Raw genomic sequence first — 9,471 nt, 5'->3', positions numbered from 1 at the left:
TGGGTCGAAGTTGAATTGAAAAGTCATTTGACATAAATGCTTTAGCATGCCTTGGTCCCCCAGGTACAGTGGGCAAGGTACCAAACTTCCAGGCATTTTAGGAACATCATGAGGATGGTGTGCCATAGCAATGGTGCTGCTGGCTGCAGTCTTGGCTTGCATGCTTTCCTTCAGCAATGCTGGAATTCCTCCTGTACTTTAAACAAGAACAGATGCTGTTCTCTAGGCTTCTTTCCATAAATATAGACAAACTGGGTCAAACCCTTTCCTCAGTTGCACTGAAGTAAATCAGAAGTAATTCCACTGACAGCCATGAACGTTGCAGTGAAGTTACACAGGCAGAGGGCAGAATTCAGAGCACTCTGCTTGCCTGTGTATGGAAAAGGCGTCACTGCCAGCCAAGCTGAAATACTCATTTACTGCAGCACATGGATAGCATTATTATTACTACAGACTTTGGGTGGAAGTCAGTGGTTAAACACCTGAAATCTCAGTAGACAAAAGAGAAGACTATAAAGTTTTATGGCTGCAGAGTAGGAGACTGCAACATGTAGGTTCGATTAAAAAAAAAAATCAGAAACTATGTTATATTACATACTTTAGAGGTTTTGTCATGAGTTGATTAGTATGACTTAGTTATTAGCTGTTACTAGAAACTTTCCACTGAGAAATGGAATTAGAAATACCAATTGCTGTATTTTTATTCACAATCCTGTTGAATTAATCTCAGTCTCCCAGATGCACAGAGAACGAGTCCTAAGGCTGTTTTGCAGGCTTAAATATTAGTCTATTTCTTTGTGGGGGAAAAAATGCAATCTGTAGAGAGAAAACCATGTTTTGTAACAGCTGGGCTTCAGATGCACACACCAGAGCAGAAAGGGACGAGGGCTGTCAGCCACATTTGTCCTTGGCAGCTGTAATTTCAGGGACTGGGATACTTATTTTCCCAGGCCAGCACCAGTACCTTGGTTTCTAATTCTCTTTGGCACCCCCTGACTTTATCCTATCCCTTTGTTTCCCTTCTCTTTTCTCTGCCACCCTTACAATTCTCCTTCACTCTGCACCCCCTCTTCAAGCCCTGTGAGAGCTATCCTGAGCACTAGAGAAAGGTAAGGGATTAGATAAGAAAATATTCACGTTTCCTCACATGCACAAGAATTCACAGGTAGACACATTCCTGAAACACATTTAACATATATATAATTTTTTTTTTTTTACCTTGCAGCTAGATCATATACATCTTTTAAAAAGTCAGTTAGGTTTTTGTCCAGTGTCTGACTGGACAAATTCAGGTATGTTTAGTGCCAGCACATACATGAGAAGATGTCAAAATGGTGGCAGAAGGTATTGATGCTGAATGTACCTGAATTTGCTACTCAGAAGAACCTAACATCAAAACTGAAAAGAGCCTTCATCCTGACTATAGTGAATTCATTAGAAATACAAAATAATGTTTTCAGGCAATTGTTTGTGTATCTGTCCAGCCCCACTCCTATACAAAGCCCTCTGCTTCTTCCTCTTCCTTCCTATCTTATCCTGTGTATTTTTAACCAGTACAACCAGTGAGATCCAGCCTCTACCTGAACCGGGCTCCATTAGGTAAGCTCCCTGGGTTATGACATTTAAAGACAGGAAAAGCACAAAAAGTAATTTGAGAGGGTAAGTTAAGAATTCAGATGAGCTTTTGAAGGTGTGGCAGCCCCCAAATCAGCCCAGCCCAAGGAGTCTGACTTGTACTGGTTGCAATGGACAAGCGTTGATGCTCCTCCAGCCTCTCTTAGAGTGAGCAACTGGGCTAACGGGCAGCTGAAAGCCTCAGCTAAGGCAGCGGGATCCTGCTGAGTCCTGCTTTTTGACCTGATCCTGGGAGCCCTTGATTAGAGCATAAAACATGGATAATGTGAGCCTTCAATTTTTTTCACATTTGTACTTGAGCATGGTGTGCCCAAGGGAGACTTGTGGATGTTTAGGAGTTCACTGGTAATCTTATTTTACCCATTTTTATTACTGATTGAAAAGTCAGGGTTGAAGGGATTTTTTTCCAGTCATGGTTTTGCTCGTGGAGAAATACAAAGACCCTTTTGACAAGCGAAATGATATTATATTTTCTTTTAAAAAGAGTAAATTTTATTGTGCGCCAAGCCAATTTATAAATGTGGTCTCTGTAACTAGCACTTTTAATTACAGGAGGAAAAACGGAATTAGTTCATTAATGCTGTGAAAAAGAACAGTGACCTACCTGCCAAATGGCAAGGTGGAAATAATTAATCTGGTCAATTAAAAAGAAACTGATAAATTAAAATGCAAAGCCTTCCATGTGGTGCGTTAAATTAGAATTGCAATTTCCAGAATGTGTTTATTGTCAGACTTGATCCTTTCTTTTCTTGCTTGCCTCAGTTCTGTGTTTGGCAAGTCCTGTTAGTGAGTTCTTTGGCATTCTGTGTCAATGTATAAATTCCTATGCCCAGGCATATTTTGCAAAAGAGAGCTTGCAAGATCAAGCTCTTTATGAAATCCAACTGATAAAATGCACATGCCTTGTTTTTTACTGTCATCTTAAAAACCTCCATATTCCCTTCACTTTGCTTTGCTTGTTTTCCCACCGTTAAATGTCACTTGCTTTTCCTTGGGCTTTAAATGACCTGGGCATGGGGCTGAATTGCTGGGGTCACCTCAATCAATTTATGACTCCAAAAATCTGATCCACACGAAAACTACTGAGCTGATGGAGCTGAACCCTGAAGTATACAGCGTATTTGCTCCACAGAACTGGAAATAGTAAAACAGTTTCTTTTCTATAAATATCAGTAACTCCTCTTGACATTTACAAGTACATAGTATTTTTTTACACACTGCATGATCTCAAAAGTGCTTAACAGATCAGTGAACTGTGTATCTGCTCAGCATTTGTAACTACAAAGCCATTATGTGCCCTGCACCGTCCCTCACAAAAGCTCTCGACATTTGCATTAGCTCCTGTCCATCTCAAGGCCATAAATTGCAGTAAGAAATATGAGCTACTTACTGAATGGTTGACCAGTGCTCTGATGCAGACTATGGGAAAATATGAATGTTATTGTTTACTTCAACTAGGGCATATATCATACAGAGCCAAGGACTTCTCGTTTGTTAAGATGAGAGTTGCTCTCCTCAGAAATACTTTGGGGCATGTCCCATTGCTAACGAAAAATCAAACTGAAAACCAAAAGCTTGGCAGAGGATGATCTGTAAGTTTTATATCTGAAGTGTTAGAACTGGCAAGCATTAAAAATACAGGGGGGAGCCAAGTCAGATGTTTCTGTGATGTGGTAAAAATAAGCAGTGCGTGTTATAGCCTCTTCAGAAGGTGTGGGTTTGCCTTGTGAGAGGGAACAGTACTAGATGGAATAAACAGCTGTGGCCAGAAATCAAATTCCTGGCAGTTCAGCAGCTCTGGTCCTCCTTCCCCAAAACTACAAATCACCAGGGGGATTTCCCTCAGACCGGCTCTTGCCAGCAGCTCTGCAAAATCACCAGACAGCCCCCACCACATGGTTTTAACTCCTGAACACTTGTATGTGTCAATTAGATTTCCTCACTAAACCCTTAAGACATCATGATTCAGAGCTGAATTATACACTCTGCACCCATTTTTCTTATCCAAACCAGCATATCATTGCCTCTGTCCAGCTGGGAATTTCTTCCTGGAGAGGGGGGACACAAGAAGCTCCTATCAGTGACCAAATACAGAGTGAGGCAAGGGATAACAAATTTCTTTACTGTAAATGAGCACAAAAAATGTAAAATCTACCCTGAGGTATAAAACTTGCAAAACTCTTTTAAAATCATGACGTTTCTCAACATCTCTGTCAGCTTCTGCTGTAATGGCCCTATAAAAACTGAGATGGGCGTCCATTGCTGCATGATGAAAGCTATCCCAATTAAAAAGATAAATCCTCAAAAGCAATTAAAAGGTTTCTGAGACCACATATATATGGGAGGCTGTCCTGACATGACAAGTTGTACAAGCCATGTTAAATTAAAGGGAAATCCCAGATACCCATTTTCTGGGCTTTGTCCTGCTGACTTGCAAGGCTTGCTCTCCTCTCACCCCTGTCTTTCCACCAGTCTGTACCCAGGGATTGTTGCATCTCACAATGCAAAGTCCCATCTCAGATTCAGATGTCCACCCAAGCTGATGAGGCCATCTTATGCTTCCTGAGCATGTAATGAAGTGCTCTTGTGTGTCATGAGCTTAGGTTGTGTGATAGAAACCATGCTTCTCCTCCTCATCCCTGTGCGTTTTGCCTCAGTGCTTTGCTGCCACAAAGTCGTGGTCATGGATTTGGTGAGACTGGCTCTAGTGTTGCATATAACAGCAGAACAGGTGTAGGAATAAACAAATCCCAATTTGTGCCCTGAGCATGTAATGAAGTGCTCTTGTGTGTCATGAGCTTAGGTTGTGTGATAGAAACCATGCTTCTCCTCCTCATCCCTGTGCGTTTTGCCTCAGTGCTTTGCTGCCACAAAGTCGTGGTCATGGATTTGGTGAGACTGGCTCTAGTGTTGCATATAACAGCAGAACAAGTGTAGGAATAAACAAATCCCAAGTTGTGTTTCATGACAGCACCTGTTTTCAAACCCACAGCTGAAGGATTGAAGAAGAGACGGTTTAAGACGGACAATAAACTGAGCTATTAAAAATGTACTGTCAATGGCCTGGTAAGCTCAGCATTCCATTTGCAAGGCCCAAAGCAGGAGGTGAAGGTCTGCTCCGCAGGCATCACGATGCTGCTGTCTGGCCCCAGGAGCCATAGCCTGGCCAGCTCCTTGCCCTTCACAGGGGTGAGCAACCTTGCAAGAGCAGCTACGTAGCCCCAGCGCAGGTGTGCGCTTTCAGGTGGTGTCTCAGCATGCCATATCCTAAAGCACAGATTCCCAGAGGTATTTGGGAACCTCTTGCTGAAATGGTGAAGCTCAGGTGCTTACATGCCATGCAGATCTTGGCCAGAGGGCTCTGTTGCTTCATACACAGTTGCTTCGCCCCTGACCTTGGACTAGAGAGGGAAGTGGCAGAAGGGGTGTGATGATCCTTTAAAGCCACTTCTGTGGTCAGAACCCAGCCTCGGTACCTGCATGAGTCAGGTCCCACTTCCCTATCTCTGGGAGAGGAAGAAGAGTTGCTGCCCACTGCACTGGGGGCCATTCCCCTACTCAGGGTACCCCTGAGTGTGTCCCTGCCATGGGTGATCCCTTTTGGGGGACAAAGGAGTGGAGGGGAGCACACATGCAGCAGTGACTGAGCTGCAACAGTGGGGCAACTGTGTGATCCAAACCTGAGTTGCATTTGGCCTTCCCTGCTTATGAATATTTGTATTTTTCCAACAGGCAGTGCCTCCTTATGCTATCTGTATTTGAGCTTTCCTCCTTTGCTTTGTGTCCCGTTGCACCCATGCTGTACTTGTCCTCATTTCAAAACCTAAACACGCGCCTCTGAGCAAGCTTCCAGGTTGTGGCATGTTTTATGTATCTTTATTAGCTCCAAAGCTGGCGTGAGATTACATGATGTCTAGATTTCCTTGCAGTCAAACTTAATATCCTGAGAAATGGGAAATTTTACTGAAATCCTGCAGCACTGGCCAGGGTGTGGGAGGGTCCACCCTCCTGTTTCCATGCTTGTGTTGTTGCTATGGATGTGGAGAATTATCTGGCTTGAATATTTTTTTTTTTTTTTGGTGGGGGAGCAGAGAGGGGTGACTTTGTGGTTTTTTGTGTATCAGGGTGGGGCAAATGCACTTTAGGTAATTTTGCCACTGCCCTGTTCAAATTAGTGCGAAGTTGTGATAGGAACTCAAAATGTGTAAATCTGAAGAAACCTATGGGGGAAAAATGATGGTGGAAACATGCTGCATGAAAAAGGTATTCAGCCTTCTGAGTACTATGGGAAAACAAACAGGAATAGCTGTAAGCAATAATCAGAAGGATATGAAATGTATGCTGCTACTTGGCTAGTATAAATATTCATTGCTTCAGGGGAGCCAGGGAAGCCAACATCAGCTGAGGATATTAGCTACATGTCATGGACTGAAATATTTCTGTGAAAAAGAAAGGGGGTGGCTGCAACTGCATTTGCAGGCAGAGCCAGAACTCAGTCCCTTGGAGGCACAGAAGTGCACTCTGGCTCCCCTGCAGCCCTTAAAGGCTTTATCCCATCCCAGTGCCCTTGCTGCCATCTGCAACTGCTTGGCTGCTCCTAGTCTGGGACTCATTTCAGATGGGAAAAATGGCAGAGTGCTTCTCCCTGGGAGCTTTGCTGCATAGTCAGGATGCTGGGAGAGGGAAGGTGCTGGAGGGTCCGTATCAGAGGCACTAAGCTGCTCCCAAGGGCTGCACACCACACAGCATTATCCAGCTGCAGGGCTACTGACACACAGTGACAGGCTTGAAATCACCCTCCTGTGAGATCCCCGCCTCTCCTCTCTAGTGGGGACAGGCAGGCTCTAAGGGAGAAAATACAGCAGCCAAGAGCCCTTGGGAGGCAAAGTTGCCAGGCTTACTCCCCGACAGGCAGGCTCTAAGGGAGAAAATACAGCAGCAAAGAGCCCTTGGGAGGCAAAATTGCCAGGCTTACTCCCTAGGTTTAAAGTAAAACTCCCCCGAATGAAATCTAGCACAAATCCTCACTAAATGGAGATGTGGTTATTGTTAGTGCTATAGCAGAGCCCAGGAAGGCTCCTCCAGGACTGCATCAGATTGCAGGGATTCAGACATGCAAGGTGAAGAAAATGGCAGTCAGGAAAATGGGTAAATGAATCTGTCTTTGTTCAGTGTCAGGAAATTAATGCCAGCTTCTTAAGGCATGGGAAATGACATTGGCTGCCAAATACAAACTGCTCTGGATTTCATGGGAATAATTATGACAGTGAAATATTTTCTTAACTTGACCTTTGGCCACATACTAAATGGAAAGAAGTAAATTTGGCACTGCAAATGCAAACTGAGCCAAATTAACTTACACCCATGGAGGATTTGGCCTTACAGACCCTGCTCCACAGGGCCAAATCCTGCTGTCACTTATGCTGGTGTAAATTTGACTGTTTTGCTGAACTGCATGGAAGTACTGAGGCTTGTGCTGGGTGAGTGTGAGCATAATTTAGAACTCAGTGAGGACCCTGCCTTGTGGAGGTCAGGGGTATCTCAACTGAGCAAATCCCCAGCTCGTGCAGGAGCTCCGTAAGGCAGAAAAGTAGGGGTGAGGGGCCCCCTGGGGGCTTGATAGAAATGTGGTCTGAGGTGGGAAGTCCTAACTGGAATTGCATCCCTGTTTGCAGACAACCTCCTGGAGCTTAGTTCAGAGCCAGCAACCCCCTTCTAAGGGGTGGGCACACATTCACCAACAGCTAAAATGAAATCTCAGTTTTTGTAGCTCTGGTTTGTACTTCTAGTTGTTTCCAACGTGTTGATTACCAGTCCAGTCATGTTCATTTGCTTCCTGCCCCTGGAACCTCTTAATTTCAAATCAAGAAACAGTTGTTGCCATTATTACACACTTATTTGTATCAGCCCAGATTAACACTTAATGGTTCTAGGTTCAAACAACAAACAAAATGACAACGTTAGCAAATGAGATGATAATCTGTTTTGCATTTTCATTCTGGGCTCGTTTCTACCAGTTTAATTCAAGAATTACTTTAGAAGAATAAAAAATATGATAGCACTCTATTGCTACAACAGGACAAACAACCTGTACTCAAACCAGGTTATATTTTCATCAGAAAAAGGGAGAACATATCAGACAGGAAAAACATCTTAGGAACCTGAGAACTATCTCACAGCCCATTTTTTGGTTTACTTTTCTGCAGTAATTTCATGGCAGAAATATTAACCAAGTGTTGTCACATAAGTTGCTTTCCTCATCATCCTGAAGCAAGGCTAATTACTTAGGTTAAAACTCAGAATGAAAGCATTGGTTGTTTAGGTTTCTTGTGTAAATATGCATCTAATTGAAAAATGGAAGATAGAGAAAATAATTCTGCAAAGCATAGTAGAATCTTAAATTATGGGAGGTTAATACACATCCTCAGTGTTTTCAAATGCAAAAGATAAGAGGTTTCTATTTAATGTATCTCCCTAGGGAGGAATTATCTGATCTCTAACATCAGAAAACACCAAAGCCAAGGCAAAGGCCTGCTGTTACTCTATCACAGAAAAACATGTTTCTTTGAAATTTCATCAGCTAGAAAATCAATGAGTAGGGTTTCGGATTTCATAGAGGAATTTTACTAGGGTTTTTTTAAGCACAAATGATAAAAATGCTATAAATTCTATCTTAGACTCTGAAGTGAAAGGTTTAAGAGATTATGTGAGTAAATCATTCATCCCTGCTGAATATCCTGCTGTTAAAAGGGATCCCCTGATGTGATATATACTGTCAGGTTTGAATTTGAAGCAGAGAATTTCTTTCAAGTTCCCTTCAGGGAATCTGTACATTTTATGCTGAATATTAGGATCACCTCTCCAGGCACGAAGAGGAAGCTAGAATGAGACCCTAAAGCCATAGAGAAATTATCAGAAAGAGATAAACTGGTTTCCTTTTTTTATTAAATTCTCCTATAACCAGCTTTATAACCTAGCAAGTCACAAAAATTTCACAGTACATTACACATGCTCGCTGGCAGGCATTTCACAAGATCAGGGAGGCGTCTCTATGCGTTCTGCCCTGGATTGAGCACAAAGGCAGAGGGCAGGGCTCCCGCATCTCCCTTCCCAGAGACGCCATCCCGCTCTAACAGCTTTATATTTTGTTGACTGTTTCATTGCTACCGAGTGTTGTTACCAGCATTTCATGCCTTCCGAAGCCCCGATACGATTCCTGCGCAGGCTGAGAGGCATTGACATGCGGCAGAAAAAGAAGGTGGCCCCGGTTATGCCGGGTAAAGCTGTGGCTGCTCCTCATCTCTGACGGGAGGGTGATTCCTGCCTTGCACACAATTGCGAGCGCTCAGTAGAGACGGATGGGGCGGTGCTGTCGTGTGTGAGCAAACGCTCCCCGCGCTGCCACCGGCACCAGTCCGGGAGGCTCTGGTGAGGTCCGGTGTGCACGGACTGAACAAATACCTGCCTAGAGGTCAGACTACGCCACTTAAGTGCAGGTTCCTCTTCAATGTGCAGTCCCTGTAACGCTGTTAGAGGGGTGCAAAAGGCTGTGGTGGTGCATGGCATTGCCTGCATCTCTGGGCTGAAGGCACTGGTACCCAAAATTGCTGTCCCCCTGCTGATACCGAAAGGCAGCACAAACGCCTCTCTGCTGGCCCGTGCATGGCCTTGCTCCTCCTAAACGCGGGGAAAGGGCAGTAGGGATTTCCTAGAGCCGAGGACAGGCCAGCGCCGGGCCCGAGGGAGCAGGGATGTTGCGTTTCACGGCTCGCTTCGGGCTTCTCTTCTCCGTTCCTTCTCTCCAGCCATGCGACACAGGGAGCTGGAAAGCGCGGG

Source organism: Corvus brachyrhynchos, unplaced genomic scaffold (genome assembly GCF_000691975.1).
Source record: "Corvus brachyrhynchos isolate BGI_N302 unplaced genomic scaffold, ASM69197v1 scaffold255, whole genome shotgun sequence".
NCBI lineage: Eukaryota > Metazoa > Chordata > Aves > Passeriformes > Corvidae > Corvus > Corvus brachyrhynchos.
The sequence above is the reverse complement of the archived record's forward strand: the minus strand, read 5'-3'. Positions refer to the sequence as shown.